The following is a 25,196-nucleotide window of genomic DNA, read 5'->3' on the forward strand; positions in this document are numbered from 1 at the left end:
TCAAGAATAGCTTTCGCTCGGCACGTCGGTACATTTCGGTCCCCGTTGCCCGTCTTATGGCGCCTGACCAGAAAGTGGGCGGAGGATTCAGGGTTCACTGACCAAAGCGGGAGAAATAAGTGAGAGATATTTCTTTTTTTTTTCTCAGCAACTTCCACCAAGGTGCCCCCCAGCTAGACACTTAATCCCCTCTCAGTCCGGAGAAGAGGATCCCCGGCTTCTCTTGCCATCTCAGCAAAAAAAAAACCTTTTCCCCGGAATTAATGGAGCGAATGCGACGGAAGCATGGCCGACTTGTTGCCGCCGTCACAAAGAGACTTGCCGGGGCGCCGGGGGAAGAAGAAGAAGAGGAGGAGGAGGAGGAGGAGGAGGAGGGCGATTACCGAGCCGAGGTCATCGGAAGTGGTAGATGCATATTAACTGTCGGCCCGTGGAGAGAGGGGCCTTCCGAGAGGCTTCGCGTTCATTTATTTTCCACACGCTGTGAATGTCAATCCGCTCCTTTCAGCTCCCGTCGGCTCATTATCGCCAATTTTTACCCCCGCGGCCCATATCTAAAAATACATCCATTATTGATTAACTTGCCTCAATTCTAGCAACGGCAGGAAACGTTGATGACGTGCATTTTTATGTCGGATCGTATTTTTTTTTATCATTTTTTTAGGGAAAGGCGTGTGTTATTTATATTATATGAGAGTAATTTATTTTAATTTTTTTTTCCATCAATAACCTTGATGCCTTTGTTTTAACTTGTCATCTGTGATATTTATACATATATTTTTACTTCACCATGTGAAAATATCGGCAGCTGACCTTGATAATAATAATAATGACAATTATATAAAAATTTAATATATAATAATGACCCATCATGGCGACATTTAAAAAATTTGGTGTTGTCAACTTTATATTTCTCTGACTTTTTTTTCTAAAAATCAGCAAAAAAAAAAAAAAAACGGGCTCAAAAAGTAACCGAAACAAAAATCTTCTGACATTTGCACTGACTCTAGAAAATAAAGGTCACGAGAAAGCGGAGATGAGAAATGGACAAAAGAAGGGTGAAGAAAAGCAAAAGTAATAAAAACTGTAAATTATTTTTTTTTTCCGCTTTGTCCTCTTTGTGTCGAATACCTGCGTTGTAATCCTCCATGTCCAAAACCGCCATCACCAATAAAAACTGTGAAATGATTTTTTTTGGCGATCCTCGCCCAGACTCCACATCGTCATGTTATTCAAAGGCTCTACATCCGAGGGAGGAAAAGGCAAAAAAAAAAAAAAAAAAAGACGTTTTATTTCCTGGAAATTTTCAAAAAAGGTCGATTTGCCCCAAACATGAAAAGCCAAGGCTGCAAATCCTCGTGTTAAAACCATCCAGTCACACATATACTAACACCTTTTCACTTTCACTTTCACTTTCAATTACCTCTATATAGTAAGGTATTCTTACACTGAGCATTCATTCATTCATAAGTTAGTCATTAGTTATTTATTCTTGATTTAGTAACGGCTTATCCCTCTGTTAGGTCCAAGGTGAGGTCAGAGAGTTCATCCTGGAGCGGTTGCCGGGGCAACGTGCTACCGCATTAGCCGGTTTTGCTCGCGCGCTTTGTTTTCCATGCGGCGTCAACACAGCGTTTTTCTCTTTACTGTTGTCGAAATATTAATTTGTTCATTTGTAGCGTTTACCCTTGCACTCGCCGGTTGATATACTAATATATTTTTTTTCGCTGATGACTAAGGTTTCCCATCAAATACGTAAAAGACCAGGAGACTGAACATTTGTTTAATATTTAAATTTGATCTAAGAGATCCACACTTTTCATTGATAGTTTTTCTTCACAACTTTGAAGGATCTTCTTTGACAGATACAACAGAATTCTTCTGCCTCGCCATCTTGACATTGAATGTGACGAGATGGAAGCGACGCTCTGCTTTTCCTTGAGCTGGTCAGGGTCAGGGAATGCACTTTAAATTCGGAAAAAAAAAAGATTTCGCATGACGGTCTATGAGAGATCTGTGAGAAACTGTAGCTGAAACGCCCCCCAAAAAGGGGCGGTTCCCCAAAAGTACCACCGCAGCTACGACGGTCAGAACTGATGTAACGGCGACTGATTGGGATTTTAAAAATCACAAATTGCTTTGGTGGTGCGTCACTTATTCACAAATACAGAGATGCTCGCAGTGGCGGCTCCTGACAAAATTATCTTTAGAATTTTTTTTCCCCGATGTTGACTGAGGTGAACCGTTAAATAAGTAAATTAGCAGGAGACTAGACATTTGTCAAAATGACAGAATCTGTTTAATATTTAAATTTGGTCTAGAGGGGGTCCAAGGATCTTTTTTGAAAGAATTCTTCTGACTTGTAGTCTAGTGACGCCCTTCCTGGAGCCGAGCAGGTCAGGGAATGCACTCCAGTGGCTCTTTTTTGAAAAAGAAAAGGGATTTCTATAGGCAAACGTGAACCTGACTGAACCTGAACTCTCCCAAAAAGGGGCGGTCCCCCATGGAGCACCACTGCAAGCCGATTGGACGTTACATTCAGAGGCGGCTACGACGGTCGGAACTGCTCTGACAGCGACGGAATGGGATTTTAAAAATTCAGAGCAGGGGCAACCAACACCGTCTGTCACGATCTACTGGTGGATCGCAAAGGCAATGCTAACGACGTAGCCTATCAGCCATCCCCGCTGCGGCATTGAAGCGTTTGATTGACATACAGCGCAGCCAATCCGAGATCTCGATCCGAGTAGCGTTCCGCCAGGACTGACGGACATTTGGAAGTGTGTTTGAGGCTAGGCTAACCGTTAGCTAACTGAGTCCATTCAGTGCAAGACGTCATCAGAGTGAGGCAATGGCTAAAAATGTGCAGAATGCACACATGTTCATGCTGTTGTGCAAAAAAAAAAAACAATACATGCCGTGTTTTTCGCACTATAAGGCGCACTTTAAATCTCTAAAAAATCGTCTGTGCGCCTTGTGTTTACTGAGCTGTAAGCAATTTTTTGTGGTACACTGCGCTCAAAAATCTATCGAAATTTTTTTAGTGCGACTTCGGGAAGGTACGAAGCCGCTCCGCTTTATCGTCGGACCGTTCCAACCCAACACGAGGACGTTGTATTAAAGTCAGTCATTGGTCGAACATGAGTTACAACGCCAGAAAATGGGAAATCACGAATTATCTAGTGCTGGAATGCAACGCTGTTCTGACTTCACACTAAATCAGGGGTCGGCAACCCGTAACACCCAAAGAGCCATTTGGACCCGGTTTCCTCGGAAAAGAAAACACTGGGAGCCGCAGTTACTTTTTGATGTCTAAAATAAAGGTACCACTGTATATATTGCTTTTTATTACCTTTACACTTTGTGTAAACAAGTGTGTAGTGTGTTGCTTTTGAAATTCACAAAGTATTATGGAGAAAATTAAATTTTATTTATGTAATGAACTCATTTTGAGCTTTGGGCTTTCAGAGCCTTTGGCGGAGCCTTGACCTGAATTTTAAGAATAAATCGCGAAAAAAACACTGTGTCAGTAAACAATAAAAAATAAATATTTGCAAAATATCTCCATAAATATTTATTTTACCTGGTTTATGGGACTTCTGCTGGCGGGTATACCGGCGTCCGCAAGCGTGACGTTATTTTGAGCGGCGAAAAATAATCAATATAATTTTATTTAATATTTCAAGATCACAGTAATCTTCCAACTTAAAATTAAAAGTTAAAAAAAGGAAGTAACACAAATGAAATACACTTCAATTAAATATTTATAATTTATTTTCCCAAGCCACTCGGAGCCGCGGGTTGCCGGGTTGCACGCTAAGTTTAGGTGTCCGCTATCGCTAGCGACGATAAACCGCTTACCTCCGACGCTTTTTATAATAATGTTACGTCCTTTGCTTCGACATCATATTACTGTACATTTGTCCGTATGAGGACACCCAAAAATGTCACCTGTTAAAAGACACGCTAACAAAGCCGAATTCAAACTCAAGGCTATCGGTCAACTAGTAGGTCATGGGAAGAGAACGGCCGCGAAAGAATTCAACATTAATGAATCGATGGGACGGAAGAGGAGGAAGCGAGCAGATGAACTGCGGCGAGTGAAGAAAACCAGTTTCCAAGTGAGATGAATAAAGTTCAACTAAACCGTTTATTTTGGCTTTATATACCGTATGTTATATCACACGCCTTATGTATGAAAACAAACCGGTTCATTGATATGGCGCCTTAAAATGCGCTGTGCAAAATATGGGTTGGATATTAATATACACACACACACACACACACGTGTATAATATATATATCATTTTTATTGCTGGTGGATCATTTTGACTTGGTTGTTTTGAGAGTAGCTCGCAAACCAAAAGTGTTTAGCGCCCATGATTTCTAGCAGGTGGTCTGAAGGTAAAGTGTGTGTAGATGGCATGGTATTAAAACGTAGACGTCAGCCTATCTGTATGAAAATTTCTCACTTGACTGACAGTCGATCTGTCCAATCGGACCTTTTCTTACACAGGCGTCACTGCGCATGTGTACATAACGGCGCGTTTTAGCAAGCTAGCCAGTTAGCCTCCAATTTATGTCTTATGGGTATAAAAATGAGTTGGGGAGCTGGAGCGAGTTAAAAGACTAAAACATATCACTTCCGTACGGAACGGGAGGTGGGCTTCTTTTTGTCGATGTCATTTTCAAAGTTCATTCGCCTCGTCTGCCGGTCTGCCATCGCTTTCCCGAAAAAGGGAAATGCGGAGCGGCATTTTCAGACCGTTCATAAAAACTAAAGCGCCGGCTTCCCTCCGAAAAGTGAGCCGAGAAGCAGAAAGGCGAAGGAACTAAAATCCCATTTTTCTCCCAGCTCACTTCAACTATGCTGCCGACTCCATTCAAGCCATCAGAATAAAATATTTACCAAAAAAGTACTCTTTATAAGGGTTCATGCAAGATCCACAAACATTGATATTCAGCATTTTTAGTGGAGGTAGATCATTTTCCCGTGGTCATTTGAAAAGTAGCCTACGAGGGGAAAAAGTGCAGGCACCCCTGATTTAGAGAAACGCGACCGTTTACCCGCTTAATTCATTTCCGGGGTCTCCGATGAACCTCCTGCATGGAAACTGGGGACCCCCGGAGGGGAACCCACGCAGGAACCGCTGGAGAACATGATCCCCTGCGGAGATCCAACCAGGGACCGTCTCCGTTGCGCGGCAGAAAAGCGCTAAACAACCGCGTGTACAAGTTTCCGACACCAGGAGGTTTCGGAGCAGATGTTCTCAATGGACGTTAAAGGGGTTCAGAAGGAAATGAACCGGGGTTTTAAGATTTCCGTCCTTCTCTACGGCCGTGTTTATGGCCTCGTGGGCTCGGAGGTCAGAAGATACCGGAGCTTGAACTGCAGTAACCTCTGAGGCTCGGCGGATCACGTCTCCAGGCTGGCAGAGATCTGGGACGGCGGCGGCCGCCTCGGAAAGCGGGAGTAAATCTGACTATTAATCTTCAGGCTCGGTTCGTCTCCGCGGTTTCATGGTGCGGAAAAAAAAAAAAAATCACTATATTTATTTCTCACCCGTCTTCGGTATTAAAGTTTCAGCTCTCAAAAGCATTTCTTGACTTTTTTTTTTTTTTTTTTTTTTTTTTGATGAATCCTGTGAAAAGTTCCAGGTCATTTTTGACTTTGCCTTGACTTTTTTTTTTTTTTTTTTTTTTTTTAAGGTGAATTCAGGGAAAAAAAAAAAAACACCCTCGAAGTTTAAGTCGATTTCCTGGACGAGTATTTTAGGTTTCGGAAAATGTCTCGCCTCGTATTTTGTCGGCTGACATTTTCCCCGCGGCGTTTTTCTCATCGTTTTCGACCTTGAAATCCCGAAAGTAAACGGATAAGTCGATTTTCCACGTCCGCATGCAGGAAGCACGACTGTACATATCAAAATACGCAATTAAGATGGAAATGACATGATATTCGGGTCGACTTCCATCCGGATAAAACTTACGACTTGTATGAAATTACATTTTTCAAGGCGAGCGGTTTCCTAGATATTTTTTTTTTTTTTTTTATGGCGGTTGAGAGAGATATATTTTACAGTGCAGTGATTTTTAGTTTTTTTTTTTTTTTTTTGGAGGGGGTCGATCTCGGGGCCGAGACGATGCGCTCCGGAGAATTTGTGCCAAGGACTGCTGATAGCTTTTTTTTTTTTTTCCTTTTTTTTTTTTAAATCCCACCCCTTTCTATTCTAGTTTATGAACCCGGCGGAGGCTCGGGAAAGTCTACGAATATGATTTAATACCCGGCGCTCGTCTCGCCGGCTGCGAGCGGCTATTTATTCTCCGTCTCCCGCTCGAGTCCAGGCAGGCCCCGGGCAGGGAGCTAATGTGGGTCAAAGCTCCGGACCGCCGAGGAGAGTCCATCCTCATTAACGTAAACCTTTCACGCCCCGCTTTCACCTGAGACGCCGGAGAAATAAGGAATAAGACGGCGGACGCCGCTGGCGGAGCGACGGGGCCGTCTCCGTGACGAGGACACTCCGAGGGCAAACCGGTCTTTTCGAAAAACGGCGATAATCTGTTCGAAGGTTGCGATCCAGATATAAAGTAATTTACGGACAATAAGCCGCTGCTTTTTTTCCACACGTTTTGAACACTACGGCTAATTTATGGATTTTTTTCGGGGAGCTAACGAGGAAAAACATTTAGCCTCGTCACATCGGACCGATGACGTGAAATTCTGTAGACGACTTTGTGCGCAGGAGGAAGACGAATTGAGAACGAAAATGGATGAACGGATGCACTTTTCCTTGTGTTATTTATCATTAATCTTTTTCATCAGCTGTGTTTAGGGGAAAAAAAAGCATTTCACGTTTGTATTTGTGGATGTTACTGCTATGTATTTAATTAAAAAAAATGTTTTGGTGTAACATCTGTCTGTGTGAATATCTCATGTTACAACTTGGACACCTGCAGCTTGTAGACAAGGGCAGCCTATATATGTACACATATATTTATTTCCTTATTTTTAGCCTATGTGGTTTATATTCAGTTGCGTTCAGAAATGATGGTAAAGTTTGGAAAAAAAAAAAAATTGTGATATTAGATCCCTGAGTTCTGAGTTAAGCCTCAAGTTCAGTCATAAGTCTTGTCCTTTTTGTAGTAATAATTGAGTCCGCATTATTAGACACTGTCACGTATTCCAGTAAATGAATATGTAAATAATTACTCTTCATTCGGTCTTTCGTTATTTATACTATTTATCCTTCACTTGCTGGCCAATCCATCAAAGCGTGCAACCGTTCACCCTCTTATTCATATGTGATATACAAGACCGTCTCAGAAAATTAGGATATTGTGATAGAGTTCTTTATCTTCTGTAATGCGGTTAAAAAAACAATAATATTAGAAAATATTAGAATATCATGAAAGAGTCATTTTTTTCATGATATTCTAATATTTTGAGATAGGATTTTCAGGTTTTCTTAAGATGTAAGCCATAATCGGCAATATTAAAATAATAAAAAGCCTGCAATATTTCAGTTGATTTGTAATGAATCCAGTAATGAATCCAGAATGTATTACATTTTTGTTTTTAAGAGTACTACAGATGCAGTATTTGTGTTGAGAATGCTAATAGAGAAGTACAGAGAAGGCCAGAGGGAGCTGCATTGGGTTTTTGTAGGCCTAGAAAAAGCATATGACAGGGTGCCAAGAGAGGAGCTCTGGTATTGTATGAGGAAGTCTGGAGTGGCAGAGAAGTATGTTAGACTGGTGCAGGACATGTATGCTAGCTGTAAGACACTGGTACGATGTGCTGTAGGGGTAACAGAGAAGTTCAAGGTGGAGGTGGGACTCCATCAGGGATCAGCTCTGAGCCCCTTCTTGTTCGCAATGGTGATGGACAGGCTGACAGATGAGGTTAGACAGGAATCCCCATGGACTATGATGTTTGTGGATGACATCGTGATCTGTAGTGAGAGCAGACAACAGGTAGAGGAAAATCTAGAGAGGTGGAGGTATGCGCTGGAAAGGAGAGGAATGAAAGTTAGTCGCAGCAAAACAGAATATATGTGTGTGAATGAGGGGAACTCGAGTGGAACGGTGAGGCTACAGGGAGAGGAGATCGAGAAGCTGGAGGATTTCAGGTACTTGGGGTCAATAGTCCAGAGCAACGGAAAGAGTGTGGAAAAGAGGTGAAGAGACGGGTCCAAGCAGGTTGGAATGGGTGGAGAAAAGTGTCAGGGGTACTATGGGATAGAAGACTTTCAGCCAGAATAAAAGGAAAGGTGTACAAGACAGTGGTGAGACCAGCGATGATGTTTGGACTAGAAACTGTTCCAATGACCAAAAGACAGCAGGCAGAACTAGAGGTTGCAGAGATGAAGATGTTGAGGTTCTCTTTGGGAGTGACCAGGATGGATAGGATCAGGAATGAGTCTATCAGAGAAATAGCACATGTTAGATGTTTTGGAGAGAAGATCGGAGAAGCCAGACTGAGATGGTTCGGCCATGTACAGAGAAGAGATAGAGAATATATTGGTAGACGGATGCTGGAATTGGAGCTGCCAGGCAAGAGGTCTCGAAGAAGACCAAAGAGAAGATGAAGAAGAAGAATGACATTTTCGTTTTTGTAATTGCATTACAAGAGATAAAGAACTTTATCACAATATTCTAATTTTCTGAGACAGTCCTGTAAACACACAACCATTCGTTCTGTCACACACACGTCAATCATCATCAGACCCGTTAGCTGCACGCCTAAAATATTCCTTGCTCATCGAAGTGTAGAAATTGCACATTTTTCGGGGTGACTTTTATTTCTCACTGAAAACCCCTTAAACGTCTCTCGACAGGCCACGTGTCGTAGCGCTGCACTCCAACCACAAGGGTGAGCAAGGTGCCCGCAAGCCGCTTAGAACATGTGAAGAAGGTCTTAAAAATGTTAATACGGTATTTACGGCTCAACGAGCTGCTAAATTAAATAAGCTGTTGTAGATTTTTCTCCTACTCGACCTGTTACATGTGTCGGGTCTCCAGGTAGAAAGAACAGGACGGAGAAGAAGTCAATGAACTGCGAGATGAGGATTGGGGCTAAGCGCTAACCGCTAACTATAAACAAAGGGGCCATTGCTCAGATAATGGAAACTCACCGGTCGGCCAAATGGGCCGCGTCGGACTCGTGTCGATGTGCAACAGCTACAAGTGACTTCCTGCTTTTTTTTTTTATTTTTTTTATTGCTATTGTTGTTATTTACATCTAAACATCATGCTAATATTAAAATGTATTTTCTTGGTTTGGCCCGTGGCTTCCATTTGCACATTAGTTTGGTTATTCATCACTTGTATGCTTTTAGCGAAGACAAAAAGGTCGGCTGTTCTGCTCAAATATGCCAAATATTACATTTTAAATTCTTGGTTTTTATCTTAGATCTCTAATATTTTTAATTTGAAATCACGTTGAGCTACTTCAGTTTCAGCCACTAAAATCGACATTAAGAATAAGAACAACTTTATTTATCCCGAAGGAAATTGTTGAGTCAGAGTTTCAAGTGAAACATAAAAAGAAGAAATAACAGTAGGAAACTGTATAAACAGTATAAAAAAAAAAAAGAAATACAAATACAACTATAAAGTGTCTAAGCGACAAGTATATGAGTTTCCTTTTTAAACACCGACAACACAAAAAGAGTGGTTTTCACTGATATATCCGATATACTGTTTAACTATTTCTCTGTATTCAGAAAGTCTCTTTGCATCTTTAAATACTCTCCAATAATGGGAAAATAAAAAAAGTTTAATTTTGATTATCACCTAGTGGTGTTGCTGTGAGATCTCGTTTTTTTTTTTTTTTTTTTTTCCAAATAACAGGATGATGATTTCGACAAGGTTACTCTTTGTTTCTCTCTCTCTGTGTTTTTCCCTCGACATCCAGCGACGGGAAACAATCAGGTATTGGTTGACAATGCTGTCTGCTGTGTTTCGCAGACTCTTTGCGAGGAAACTCGTGTTTTTACAGAAGGTCTTTTTTTGTGACCCCACCCGGCCTGAAATCAAGTCTTTGTGTTAGTGCGGCTCGTGTTTTTTTTTCTCACATGTATCTGGGGGTTTTATACAATGGGTTTCTAAAAAAAAGAAAAGAAAAAAACGTGGAAGAAAAAATGAAAAAGTAACTTTGCACTGTATGTTTTGCTTCAAAAATTTGAAAACAAAATGATATTTGGATGAAAAACGTCTAGTGGCATTGTTAAAATGATCTTTCTTTTCTTATTCCTATAAGAACAATAGCAAAAAAATATATATAATTATATAATTATTAAAAATATATTATATATATTAAATATATTAAAAACATAATTATATAATTGTATTACACATAATTATAATAATAGCCAGAATAGCCACCATTAGCCTTGTAAACATTATACCTCTTCTTATACATGCTAACAATCAATTTTCTAATAAATTCTAGTGGCAAATTTTCTCTTTTAAGGTGTAATTTCATCCATCCTTTTTTAATATTCATTTTTAATATTATTCGCCATGTAATTTTCAGAGGAGCAGTTCATTATATATGAGGATTTTCATTATTCACCTGTTTACCTCCTTTGCGTTAAACACTAGTGTTATTTCGAGGTAATGATGTACTGGTCCGGCCCCCTTGACATCAAATTAGGTTGTAAGTGGCCCCTGGACCAAAATGAGTTTATCACCCCTGATCTAACCCTATTCTCTTATAAACTAACTTCACGTCCCTATATCTTCTCTTGGGTCTTCCTCTGCCTTGCAGTTCCATCTTCCAACTTCCAACCAAACTCAGCATCCCTTCTCTGCACATGGCCTATTTCAGCGTGGCTTCCCCGACCTTATCTCCGAAACATCTAACATGTGCCGTCCCTCTGAGGGGAATCATTCCTGATCGTATCCATCCTGGTCACTCCCAAAGAGAACCTCAACATTTTCATTTCTACAACCTCCAGCTCTGCCTCTTGTCTTTCTTCAATGCCACTGTCCCCAAATATACAGCATCGAAGGTCTCGCCCCTATCTTGTACACGTTCCCTTTCATTTTGGCTCCACACATCACCCCTGACATCCAACATCTTTATCTCCACTCCGTGTAGCCTCACCGTTCAGCTTGGATCCCTCTGATTCACATACATGTATTCTGCCTTGCTAAGAATACATGTCCTGCCCCAGTCTAGCATTAAGTCCTGCCCCAGTCTAGCATAAAGCTAACCTTCATTCCTCTCCTTTCCAGAGCATACCTCCACCTCCTCACCCTGCACCCTGCAAATCGCAATGTCATCTTTAAACGTCATGGTCCGTGGCGATTCCTGTCTAACCTCATCAGTCAGCCTGTCCATCAGCACCGCGAGAAGGTGCTCGGCGCTGACCCCTAATGTAGTCCCACCTCGATCTTGAACTGGCCCACCGACAGCAACACCTCACCACTGTCTCACAGCTGCCATACATGTCCTGCCCCAGTCTAGCTTACTTGCGACTCCAGACTCCTAACATCGCACAAGAAATTTCTTCCATTTATTCATTCGTTATCTAATCCTGCACTCGGGGTCATGGAGAGGGTCGGTAGCCAACCCCAGATGACGATGGGGCGAGAGGCGGGGCTTAACCCGGATGTGTTAAAAGCAAGGGTCAAACTCAAGGGCCACTAAGAGAGACATCCAACCATTCAGCTTGGGGAAACCAGATGGGATTGAGACGAAATCTTCTTCTACTTCTTTTATGTCACAAATTTTATTCTCCGCTCCTCCTCCTCCACCTCTCTGCTTGCTCCCCTTCCGAGCAAGCAGTGTCATCTGGACTTTTTGGAGGATAATAGCATGAAAGAGTGACATTACGGGGAAAGAGCAGCAGAGCGGCGCCGGCTTGGCCTTTCCACGCCGCACATTTCATCATCAATTTGTTTTTTTCTTTCTTTTTCTTTCCATTTTCACTCAGAAGAGTTTGCAGGTGTTTGCCTTTATCGGGATTTCCTTTCTACTTTGTCTTCACAAGAGAAGCAATGAACGGACAAACCGCTTAAAGTGCGTGAGCGGCAAAAACAAAAGCAGTTTGGTTTTAGCATTAATAAAAAAAAGAAATTAAAAAAAGGCGTTTGTATTTTCTTCGTATTTTTCCTCCGAAACCGTTAAACGGCGATCGACTCGCAGGGAATAAACAGCTTTTGGTTTGTCACATTCGGGTGATTTGTGCAAAAGGGAATGAGTTTGTGTATTTTTTTTCCCTGCTGCTGCAGATGATGATGATGGTGATATATATATATATATGGATATAAATCACGCACGAAATGAAACAATTTCATCTTTTTCATTGATTTTCTGTGCCTGGGGTGAACAATCGGATGCCTGCAGTTCCCTAATGATCCATTAGGTGATAAAAGACATTCCAGGAAACCCTTCAAGTAACCCTGTTTTTTTTTATATTCTACTCATATTTTTAATATTTTATAGAAAAATATGAAAAATAGAATCTGCGTGGGTGGTGGTGGGGCTGTCACTTGAGCGAATCCCAGATTTCATTGGCCGATATGCAGGGTTCATCCTGGGGGTCAAATAACAATATCTCACACGGACGTATTCATTTTGCTTTTTGGGTCATATTTAGCATTATTTGTTAACTAATATCATAAGACCACTAATTGTGAATTTACTCCAAAAATCAATTTTATTAATTTGTGACAGACATTAAAATGATCTCCATGCAGATGGGAAATAGTCAAATCACAGTTCCTTAATATTCCTTATTTTATATTCCTTTCCTTAATATTTCCTGATTCCTTACAGCAGAACCTTGACTCCCGAATTTAATTTGTTCTTCGAATGATCGATTTGTTCATTTTTACCAGTTGGAATCAATGTAAAATCCAACTGATCTGCTCACAAGCCCCCCAAAACATCCTGTATTATGAAACCTTATTTATTGGATAATTTGTGGCAAAAATACGGAAAGGAATTAAAGATAACCTTTATTATTGCGATGTCCTTGCCGTGAATTTGACAACCCCAGCACCTGTACTCTGCATTTCTTTCATTAAATAACCAAAAGTAAAGCCTTCTGGATCAAAAAGCCCCTCGGTAATGTTGATGCTAATGCTAATGCTAACGCTGATGCTAATGCTAATGCTACCTCCAGCAAGCTGTCATTAATCCAAACTGAAAATAACTTTCTCCTTCTTCCCCACCGCGGCGACGTAGCCACATCAACCATCTTTAGCGCATCTTTGTACTTCAGGATATTACACAGGTGGACTTAGCCGTGTCGTAGCGCTTGGCGAGATCTACAACACCAACACCGCTCTCACTTCTAGCTGTTATTTCCTTCTTCAGGTCGACTGTAATTCTCAACTTCTTCTCGCCACCACCAGCACTAGCACTTCTAATTTGTTTGGTAGCCATAATGAGGGCTAGCTTACCCTGGAAAATGGTAATAACAGTAGAACACAACAATGAAGGATGTAAATAATGTGGAGTAGCACCAGGACTGCTGCTATGCTACAATGCTACAATGCTTCAATGCTACAATGTGCAAAGCCTGCAAGATTGTTTGTTTGTGTGTTTTGTGGCTTTTTCCATGTACTGATGAGCCAAGCCTTAAATGTCACCTAAATATCGCAACGTATTCTTGGATTTCATCGAAAACGCCAATCGAATCTTCCCAAAGTGAGACGTAGCCAAAAGTGTTTTTATTGTATTTCTCATCTTCATCAGACGACACGGATAAAGACGTCTTTGTCGATGTGTTGTGATGCAAACGGTGACAGTGAAAAAAATTAATTGGGTGGGGGGGGGGGGGGTGGGGGGACAAAAAAAACAAACAAAAAAAACCCGACTTCATGAATTTACGGTTTAATTTAGCAAAGAGAAAAGAGGGCTGGGAGTGTGAGTGTGTGTGACAGAAGATATATAGTTGAAGGTTTCATCAACACGGTACAAAAACCAAGCGGGCTCATTTTCACATTCAGAGCAGAGAAAGCTGGTGTTTGAAATGCAGCGTTTGTTGGCAACGGCGATGGCGGCGGCGCCGCCTCTGGCGCCTTTCCAGACATTCCTGAGGTTCCTGTACGCCATGAATATGCAGCGCTGTCGCAGGCGCCGCGGATCCACGCGCGACGTGGAATGATAACGAGGACGAAGCGCCTCCGTCGGGACAAATCTCTTCGAAACGAACAAAAAAAAAAAATTAAAAAAAAAAACGGCTACTGAGAGCTCATAATGAGATGCGGTGTTAATAAGGCCGTGTGTTGAACAAACAAAGCTATTTGGTAAACAAGAGTGTTCGTTTGCATGTTGACATCCAGGCAGTGTGGAGACCACCATGTGTGTGTGTGTGTGTGTGATGAAGCGGGATGTCACACACGGCAGGAAGTGACATCCGTCATGTGCTGTGGCGATATTGGCCGAAAAAAAAAAAAAAAAAAAAAAAAATCGCACAATCGCTCGTGTTTTTCACTTAAATCGCCATATTTATATTCTACGTTTCCCAGCATGTAGGAACAGCTTTAGCGCCGGATGCTAGTAGATAGCCAGTCCTTGGTTTCCGCTGCATTTCGCTGTTACGCCGCCATCTCTCATAGATTTAGAAAAGGTCTTGTTTCATCCCGATGTTAAAAAAAAAAATCGTGCAGGAACGAGTTGGCGAGCGCGTCGTCGTACGGCTCTGTTTTTACGTCGCCGGTTGGGCGCCATATTGGATTGTGCTGCGTTGTGTCGATTTTTCGTAAACCCTTCATTATGGCTCCCAGGCGTTCTTTTCTCTATTTATTATTATCTGTTATTTATTATTATTTTCTATCTATTTTTTCAATTTATTTTCTTATTTTTACTATGTAGTGTTTTCATATCCTAGATGATGATTTTGTTGCACTATCATATACATTTTTTTGCACTAAAGTGCAGGGCGTGAGTTTGGACTTGCGGAGAAAATTGCGTCAGGAACGAAATTCCGACGCAATTCTAGAACGCCCTGTGTTTTTATGAAGTTCACCGGAGAATGGCGAGATGTGCTGTATCTTTACATATTAGTAAAAATATAATTATAACCGACGGCATGATTATATCTCAAGGTGATAAGAAAAGACCTTAAATTGGAAAGAAAATACATAAAAGCTAAAAATGTGCGCAACACGAATAAAAAGAAGATCTCAGACGGTGTGATCTGCGGGGAATCCTCTTCACTGAAGCGAGCAAAATTACCCGGTACCGCAAAAAAGGACTTATTTTCTCACGAAAAAGCGTCCGAGATTCTACTGACCTGGTCGTGAAGGACGTCCCCGGCGCTCAGAGCGATCCAGCCTGACGTTCACCTTGGTCGCCCGCGTCCATCGGCCCGGCCCGGGAGGAGAAACGATTTATCCCTGAATGAGAAAGAGGAGAGCGATAATAAGGGAAGAAAAAACAAAAACGCAGCCTTGCAAACGCGTCTTTGATGGAAAATAACCCGGACTTCGGATTAATTTAGCGCAATAATTCAGCGCTAACGCAACCGCTAACGATGAAGCCGCGATGATGACAAAAAAAAAATGTCTACGTCTGAGCTTTAAAACGGAAATGTAATGACTATTTTCTATTTATCTATTTTTCACTTTATTATTAAAATATTTTCTAGCATCCAAATGTTGGGTTTGACAGTCAGCCATTGAAAAAAAAAAAATAAATAATAATAAAAATATTGCAGGAATGTTGAATTCCCACAGGGATTAGAGGAAACGCTCATGATGCATTCTCATCCAGGCGGGCAGCGCGTTGAAAAAACCCAGTGGGGGGAAAAAACAACACAACACAGTGACGGGCACAAGCGCTGCAGCTGTACCCATCAATTATTGATTATTTATAAGTTTGTGTCCGCAGCCCTGAAAAAAGGAAAAGTCAAAGCCTTATATAAAAATTGCGGGTGCATTTTTGAGTAAAATAGGCTTTATTTACAGGAATTAACATGAAAATAGCAAGAGTGGGGAGCATTTCCAATTTTTTTTTTTGCTTATTTTTTGGTTTTGATGAATTTTGCTCTTTTTATTTTGCTTATTTTTGATTCTGATGAATTTTTTTTTTTTTTTTTTTTGCTTATTTTTTTTGGATATGAAGAATTTTGCTCATTTTCTTATGGCCTGTATGATTATTTACTATACAAATGGAAGTGTAAAACTTTTTTTTTTTTTTGAAAACAAACTATACAGCTCGACCAAAAGCAAATGAGCCTTGAGAACAACGCTACGAGCTGAGATGTTTTTTCCTTTTTTTTTTTTTTTTTTTTTTTCCTTAAATATTAATCAAGCTCTGCAGAGGCGCCGCCGTCAACAGGCGCGTCTCCTGATCGATTTCCTGCAGAAACAACTCGCAGGCAGCGCGATTTCATCGGAACCCGTTGGAGGAAAACGCGGCGTTGTTTTTTTTTTTTTTTGTCTTCAACCAGAAGGACAGACGCTAGCGGCGTGATTCGACTTCGACATATCATTGTCGAGGAACAACAGGAGAATCAAGCTTTAGCTAACTGGCTTTTAGCTAACAAACAGAGCTAATCCTGTAATGTGTTCTTTAGCGTTGCGTTAGCTAACCGCTAACCACGTGACGTCACATGACCAGTATCACGCTTGCAAACAAAACACCTTAGGCGGATTTTGGACTTTTTGAAACTGGCAATTCACCTTGCAAAGTCAGTGCAAACTAGCAGGGACGCTAGCATGGATTTTTCAAAACATTATCCTTTTTATTTTTTTTTTAAACAAGCGGTTTTCGCACGGCGTGCCTCCTTAACGAAACCCCACCTGCACGCGTGGCGATTTAATGCTCGCCGCTTCTCCCGTCTAACATCTGCGTCAAATCCCCACCTCCGCGGAAGGAGTCGGATTCCTCTCTGCACGCCGACAATCAAACACGGATCACGCGGTCGCGCACATTTTCGGCTCAGGTTCTGCAGCTGTTCCCATGCATTATTAACCAGGTCTTCCCATCTCGTTCGAACCGACAGCGGGACGGAGTTAGCGGGCGAGAGCCAAGGAGTCTGAGGAACCGGCGGCCCCCTCCTTGATGAATAAGTAAATGTGTCTAAGGGAAGAGATGCAGTCGGTAAAACACCCAGCTGGAAGTGAGATGATTTGCTTTTTCTTTTTTGAAGAAATGCGTTTTATCCAGTGATGTTTCCCGGCTCGCTAGCCCGCGAACTCCATTAGCATCCGACGGGGCCCCGGACCCCTCGCCTCCGGGTCGCTATTGAAGCGCTTCACGCGGAAACGTCGACAAGAACCTCGCCGGGGAGGAAAGTCAACTCAGCACAGCTGCTTTTGGATTATTTCAGCGATAGGTTAGCGTGACGCCGCCGCCTCTGTATCTCCGAGTGGCAGCTCCTAATCCGACAGGTGCAGAAAAACCGCAGGTAGCTTGTCGCGCTAGATAGTCACAGAGCAGACGGGGGAAAGGAGGAAATTATAATCTGTCATTTTTCTGGCAGACGCATGTTAGTATAAATTTTCCAGAAAGTGAAGTGAATTATGGAGATTGTTTGTTTTGGCCAAAGCAACAACAACAAAAAAAGGAATTCACTGGTTGCATGTTTCTAAATGACGTACGAATGAGAGGGATGCAACTCTCTCTCTCACTCACACACACACACACACACACTCTCCCTCTATTGATCTGCACTACACACACTTTAAACAACAAAGGTGCAATATTTCCTTATCAAGGGTGAAATAATAATACAAATTACCTGCTAGCTTTCACATGTACATTTAGCGCTAACAGGGCTAACTTCAGCCTCCACTACATTGTCGTTCTTACTTGTTTACATGTTTGCTAACCTAGACCCGCCCAAAAGCGTGGCAGTTCTATTCAAAAACTTTCGTTGGAACTGAAGAAACCTCTGGGACGAGCGGCTGAAACATCTTCAAATTGAGAAATTCGAGTCCAGCTGCCAGGAGGAGAAGATTTCGACAAGAGTACACGGCGAGCATCCTGAGCGGCGGTATTAGCGTGCGCTGCAAAGACTACAACAGAAAAGCTCTGCAACGCATCCTTGCACTATTTTGCATTTTGCACTCTTACCATTTTTGCAGTAAATCCATCATGCCGCTACTGTATTAAACACTGGAGACTTTTTTGACGGCTTTAAATCCACTTTGTTTCTCACCCGCTATTGTATCGAATCACTGAATGGCTGGTTTTTGCACTGAACTGTACAGATAACTCTGCTGCTATTCAAATTCAAATAACATCTATTTATACTTTTCAGGGTTTTATGCTATTAGACCTCCATCACCCTTTCACCTGAGTACCGCTAGATTGTATCTGCGTGCACGTTATAGTTTAATGCTTGTTTGTTTGTCGTGACCTTAACCGTAGATGTGTTATGATGATGCTAATCTCTCATCGCCGCGGAAACGCCTTGATTCTTATGTAAATAAAGTTGAGTTTGACATGTTTGTCAGTGATTTAGGGCACGAATGCGTCAACCTGATAAATGACTTTGACAACTTTTTTTCCACCCTCCTTTACGGCCACTAAAAATGACCGCGCGAAACGTCAGCCGGATCCCGTCAGAACGACACCCCCCGGGTAAATTCCAAAAAATATTCCGTCGATGTCGACTTGCGGAAATAAAGCGTCGGCACGGAAACAAAATCGGTCCTCGCGGGAGGTTTTGATTTTCCCGGCGGCTGGAAGAAGCTAAGTGTTGAAGACACACCAGTGCGAGTCTTTCAAGGGATGATGAAAAGTGTTTCCGCTCTCATTAACACTCCCGCTAACACTTGAAAGGAGGCAGAAATGAGCCTTTTTTTTTTTTGTTTTTTTTGTTTTTTTTTTTCATCTCTGTGTCACGGCGGTGAAATCTTTTGTAGCCGGAGCAGAGACGGGGAACGGCGGGCCGGGAGGCGCTGACGCAAGTTTCACTTTCAACGTTCGCGAGAATAAAGCGGGGTGGGGGGGGGGGACGCCGCCGGTCGAAAACGAGACCCCCGACGAACGACGCGGAGGGGAAAAAAAAAAAAAAATGACGTGAAAGCGTTTTTTTTTTCTAACCCCCACAAAATTATGGAACTTAATACCCTTTCTAGCTCGCCTTTATGATGCTAACAAAGTGACAAGAGCACTCCGCCTTGCTTCTCCATGGAGGCGGTGCGTTCGAGGACAATCCAGATGTGGAGGTCACGCGGACGAGAAACACACTCCAGGCCCTTTTTCGTCGTCGCCTTATTTTTTTTTCCCCCTGCATAAATAATAATCAGAACGTCGATATTCAAATACATGCGCGGAAAAGAAGCGATAGTCGTCTGCGATGAGCTGCGAGTGAGGAAAGTTTGTATTTTAATCAGGAGATGATAAACGGAGCTTTTCATAATCGCGTTAGATTAGTCATATAAGCTTGTTATCGCGCGTATTTGCAGAGGACGCCGTATCCGCTTTGACTGGCGTGGTTGTGAAAGCGCGATGGCGGCGCGGCGGTTAGCGCTCCCGCCTTAAAGCAACGAGGTCCCCGCTCGGATTGCGGTTGCTCTGCGGAGTCGCCATGATCTCCACGTCTGCAAAGGGTTCCTGCAACAAAAACGTGCAGGAGGTTTATGGGAGACCCTAAAAGTGTGAATTGAAATAAAATAAAATAAAAGTGTGAAAAGGGTGAAAGGCTGTACGGTTGTATGTATCTATGTTGTATGTGTCTAGATTTGGGGGCAGGGGTGGCGAGCCACATTTCTAATTTAATTTTTATGCGCGGACAACTTTTTTTTTTTTATCATGTAAATTGAACTAAATGAAAAATTGCAATTTGATTATTTGAATATTTTTCAGATTGAAATCATTAACGATCATATAAATGTACCGGCATTATTTCGGATGTAATCATCCGTACAAAAGTAAACAGAAGGGGAAAAAAAAGAGGAGTTTCTAAATTCAATATTGATTGAAAATACCAGAAATTATGCAGTTGAGATTCCCACTTTTGGGGGAATTTGCAGGGGGTCGACACAGTTGTATGACACGTGTATGAAAGCGTTGCATGTCTCGACACGACACGTGCATGCTTGTGTGTCTCATATGACGTGTAAAAAAGAAATGGTTGTGTCTATATTAAACTATATTAAACCTTAAAAAAAAAATCTCACCCACTTACTGTAAATTGTAATAATTCAACTGCATATTTGTTCATAACTGTGCATTATTTCATTTCATAACAGCTTCATGCACAATATTTTTTCATACTCTTGTGCACTCTTTATCTTTCACTTGGTATTTAAGACCTTAAGACACTTTAAAGTCTTCACTTGTTACTTAAGACACTTTGCAGTTTATTTGTATTTCTTATTCTCTGTCTTTTTTTTTTTTTTACTATTTATACAATTTTCTATTACTATTTAATATTGTTATGTTTTTCTTGTAACTCTGGCAGAATAATTTCCTTCGTGATAAATAAAGTTGTTTTTATTCTTATATTCAATGTATACACGAGAGAGTGAATGTTAATATGTCTTTATGTGACACTGAATGGCTGGTTTTTGATAATATGATGAATTATGTGAATTATGAATTTATGACAAAAATGAATGGATGTAAGTTTCTTAATTACGTTTAAATGAAAGGGCGGATGATTATATGTCTCTTTAAGGCACGTGAATGAAAGAGTGAGCGCTTTCGTGACCTGAAATCACGAGGACGAACGCTTGTACGTCTCTTTATGGCGTGAATTATGAATTTATGAGAGCATAGTTGTATATATTTACATGACGTGTGATTGAGAGGGTGAATGGGTGTTTGGGTGAACATAAAGTGAAAACGTCTTTTGACGCCTCATGGAAAACAAAGCGGCGAACAGTCGCGCCGAGGCCTCTGACATTCTCGCCGGCAAAATAACACACCTTCTTCGTTTTGTTTAATCGTTTTTCCGCGATGAATATGCAGCGGGAGGGCGGAGGGCGGCCGGCGCCCCCGGTGTGAGGGGGAAATGCAAATAGGTTAATTTGGCGCCGTTGCATTGTGATTTATCCGGCACGAAATCATTAGCGATCCCAGCTGCGTGCACCTTGAAAACGGGTTTAAAGTGTGGGAAAAAAATAAAAATAAAAGCAGAATTCCGTCTCGACGCCATGATGAGTGAATTTCTTTTGTTCTCCGTCTGCGACGTTGTCACGTTTGCTTGATTTCATCTGCTTTTTTTTTTTTTTTTTTTTTTTTGATATTGTTGGCTCCGGCTTAAGGATATGTTTATCTGTCATTTTCATGAGGGGGAAAAAAAAAATCTTTTGAGCCAAACTTTGTTCAGATTCCTCTTTCTTGCTTACAAACTTCCCTTTCCAGCATTTACAAAGAAGACAGGGGAGGAAGGGAATAAAACTAAAATAAAAACTGCATCGACGACAACCTCACCTCAGTCTACCGGTGCTTCTCTTATGTTTTTGAACTCCAGATACAGAACTAGGCCGCCTGTTTTGTGCGTTTATCCGACGACGACAAAAACATATAAACCACATAAATTACGGCGTTTTAAGTGCACGCCGTTGCACCGGTCGGATCGACGCCGCGGGGTCGGCGCCCTAAAGCCCGCCCCGGATCATTGTTTGCTTTTAAAAGCTCTCCGACGGCTTCAAATCGCAGAGAGAGGAGCCACGGTAATTTGATGCTGTCTGAAAACAGAAATGTACTTACAAAAAAAAAAAAAAAAAACAGAAAAATATATGGCGGCATCCTGAAAGTGGATGTTGACTGATTGATTTTTCACAGCCCGGGGGCTGAAAAATAACATAAATTAAGAAAAACCAACACTTCATGTGTTCAAAGAAGGGAGAATTTTTGTAGAGCAGTCTCAACCGGTGATTAGCTTCCGTAGCTTGAATGCTAACAGCGTTTAATACTAACTAGCGAAAAAGAGAGAGAGAGAAAAAAAAAAAAGGCAAGAAATGTATTCGAAGTGGATGAATTTCGCCATAATTTCGGCCCTTTTTCGCCTGATTACCATGTCAAGGCTGAGAGGTCCGGCGCTGTGACGAACTCCATCAGATTTCCATTTTTTTTAAAATTTTTTTTAATTTTATTTTAAATGCATGTTGTTAAAGCTGAGGTGAACAGAGGGGTGGAAAAAAAAAAAAAAAAGACTTATTTGGGTGAGCGGCGCGTTGCTGATGGGAGTTGATTCAGGAGACACGGTTACCAAGGAAACGTCAAGATGATTTTCCAGAGGGCGTGCAGTCTGACTTGTGCTGTGTAAAGTTAGCCGAGCGTCTGTTTACGTGGAGCGTCTTGCTCAAAGGCACGGCAGCGGAGCCGAGAAGAACCCGGGAACTCGGATTAACGGCGGCCGAGACTCGGCTCCGTTTGAAATAAGATGTTCCTCGAATCGGCATTTTCGCGATTCGCTTGGGCGCAAACGTCGAGCGGATTGAAATGAAAAGCCGAGTTGGACTTTCCTCTGTGAGCTTGATCCGAGAAGAAAAAAAAAAAAGACAAAATGGATTCGGTTTGTTTGGCGTCGCTCGTGATTCCGAATGACAAGCTCGCTTTTTAAGACGGCGGAAAGGCGGGCGTTTGCCTCGATAAACGGTAATAACTTAGCCGAGCCAATGACTCGATTTGCTTGTATATTAAATTACATTTCCCTTTAAGATAAATTGAAATGCTATTAATCCGTTCCAGCCCCCCGGTTTTGTGACGTGTTTTCAAATAGGAATAATGTACTTTATCGACATGAAATGCAAAATGTAAGAGAATGAAAACTAATAAACTGGTTTTATTACCTGGATTTCCCTTGAAGATTGGACGAAGATGCCGTCGGATGTTTTTCATTTGGGGCTTTATTGCTAAACTTAACTTACTGGCTGCACAATTAAAGCTACAATGTATTGCTAAATGCAACATGCATGCTAGGCTATACTTTATTTATCAATAACAAATCCATAATAAAAAAAGAAACAAACTAGTTTTATTGAGTATATTTCCGCTAAACTTAACTTACTGGCCACACACTTAATGCTCCAATGTATTACTGAAGGTAGCATGCATGCTAGGCAACACTTTATTTATCAATAACAATAATAAATGCATAATAAAAGAGAATGTAAGATAAACTAGTTTTATTGAGTGTATTTCTGCTAAATCTAACTGACCGGCCACACACTTAATGCTACAATGTAGCACTGAAAGTAGCATGCATGCTAGGCTACACTTTATTTAACAAATGCATAATAAAAGAGGTGCATAATAAAAGAGAATCAAATGCATAATAAAATGCATAATAAACGCATAATAAAAGAGAATCTAAAATAAACTAGTTTTATAAGGTGTATTTCCACTAAACCTAACTGACCGGCTACACACTTAATGCTACAATGTATTGCTAAATGTAGCATGCATGCTAGGCTACACTTTATTTATCAACAACAAATCCATAATAAACAAAGAATGTAGAATAACAAACTAGTTTTATTGAGTGTATTTCTGCTAAACTTAACTTACTGGCTATACACTTAATGCTACAATGTATTGCTGAAAGTAGCATGCATGCTAGGCTACACTTTAGTTATCAATAACAAATGGATAAAAGAAAAAGAATGTAAAATAACAAACTAGTTTTATTGAGTGTATTTCCGCTACACTTAACTTACTGGCTACACACCTAATGCTGCAATGTATTGCTAAATGTCACTTGCACGCTTTGCTAAGCTTTATAGCTAACCTTCATTTATGAGAACAACTTTATTTATCCCGAAGGAAATTGTTGATCTTTTTAAAATGTTCAAACCGGCCCAGACCGGCTTTGAATGATTCTTTGGATGCCATTTTTCAACTTCTCTCTCACAGACGACGCTTTCGCTCACGGATTCTCACCGAGCACAACTTTTCCACTTCTTCGCGGACGAGTCCGCAACACACACACCTTGCACGCGCTTTTCCCTGATTTTCACATTGCTAGCTAGCGCTACTTCACTTCACGGACAGCGGGGGCCACGTCAGATCTTGGCTCGCGCCACGAAAGCGAAAAAATTCACGGAGCGACAGCTCGTATGTCGGAAAAACACGTACGCCAACACCGCTTTATCACTATAAAGACTGAAAGACTTGCGTCGAGACTTTTATACGACTCCGGTAAGACGCTTAAGATTTCATCTGACTTTCATTTTTAAGTCTGCAACAGTGAAATCAGTGAGGTGTAAAGCCCGTAACTTGGAGACGACAAGTCTCTATCTGGACTAATGCATCTACGGAGTTTGATAACCCTTTAAAAAGACTTGCGTAAAACTATCACCTCACTCCTGCTAACAGCTAAAGGCTAGTTTTTAGAGTTTTAGAATTGCGGACGGTCTGTATAAATCAGGACGCCGTTCGCCGATCCCGTTCCACAAATAAACACCGTCTCTGCCGCCATCACCGCTGTCGTAATTGTTTGTCTGCCAGGTGTGAGCCTGAGCATTAGCCTTAGCGGCTCACCTTGTTGACCGAACCCCAACCGAGTCATTGGGTCGCTCCAACAGAAGGGCCTGTAGCTCGGAGTCTTGCAACCTCTAAGACGGCAACAAGTCTCTACCGGGATAAACATCGGAAAATTTTGAAAAGAATTGTATAAAACAAAGAATTTTATCTCACACCTGCTCACGTCTAAAGACTAGTTTTTGGAGTTTTAAAGTTACGGACAGTCCGTATTGATCGCAACATCCTTCGCCATTCTTGTCCATCCTTATCACTTACAAATACTCTGCCAGCGATACCGATCGGGGGATTGTTTTGTTTGAGCTCATCCATTGGTAGTTGACTGTGTTATGTCAGTAAAGACTGAAAGACTTGCCCAAGACTAGGAAAGACTGATCTAAGACCGACCAGATAAAGGTAAACGCTTAAGATTTCTTTCCGATTCTGAGTTTTAAGTCTGCGACTATGATTACGATAAGGTGTACGGCTAAGCATTAGCCTCGATGACGCCAAACGACGAGTCTCTATCTGGACTAATGCCACCCGTACATCTACAGACTTTGAAAAGACTTATCATCTTGCTCCTGGTTGCATCTAAAGACTAATTTTTAGAGTTTTGGGCAGTCCTCATTGATCGGGACATCCCTTGCCATTCCTGTTTATGTATTCCATGATTGTTTGGCTTCTGGGTTTCCTGTTTTTCGGAGCCTGTGAAGATACCAAACAAGCATTTATTGGCTTAAACCTAAAAGTAGGAAAGACTTATCGGGTTATTAGCTCACCCTTAACAGCCGAGATGACGGTAATGCTAAGG

The 25,196-nt window shown here is 41.5% G+C and overlaps 1 protein-coding gene across 2 annotated transcripts in view; it reads right to left on the reverse strand.

The window, feature by feature from the left end:
- LOC147232402 (alpha-1,3-mannosyl-glycoprotein 4-beta-N-acetylglucosaminyltransferase C-like) overlaps nucleotides 1-25,196 on the reverse strand; it is an 82,469-nt gene that overhangs the window by 12,229 nt on the left and 45,044 nt on the right. For both annotated transcript variants that reach the window (XM_086149230.1, XM_086149229.1), the window contains exon 3: nucleotides 15,252-15,354. The gene's annotated coding sequence lies outside the window, so the exon portion shown is untranslated. The remainder of the gene's footprint in view (nucleotides 1-15,251; nucleotides 15,355-25,196) is intronic.

The sequence above is a fragment of the Fistularia commersonii genome, chromosome 7, assembly GCF_037954325.1.
Source record: "Fistularia commersonii isolate RoL2024-O1a breed Wild chromosome 7, RoL_Fcom_v1.0, whole genome shotgun sequence".
Classification (NCBI taxonomy): domain Eukaryota; kingdom Metazoa; phylum Chordata; class Actinopteri; order Syngnathiformes; family Fistulariidae; genus Fistularia; species Fistularia commersonii.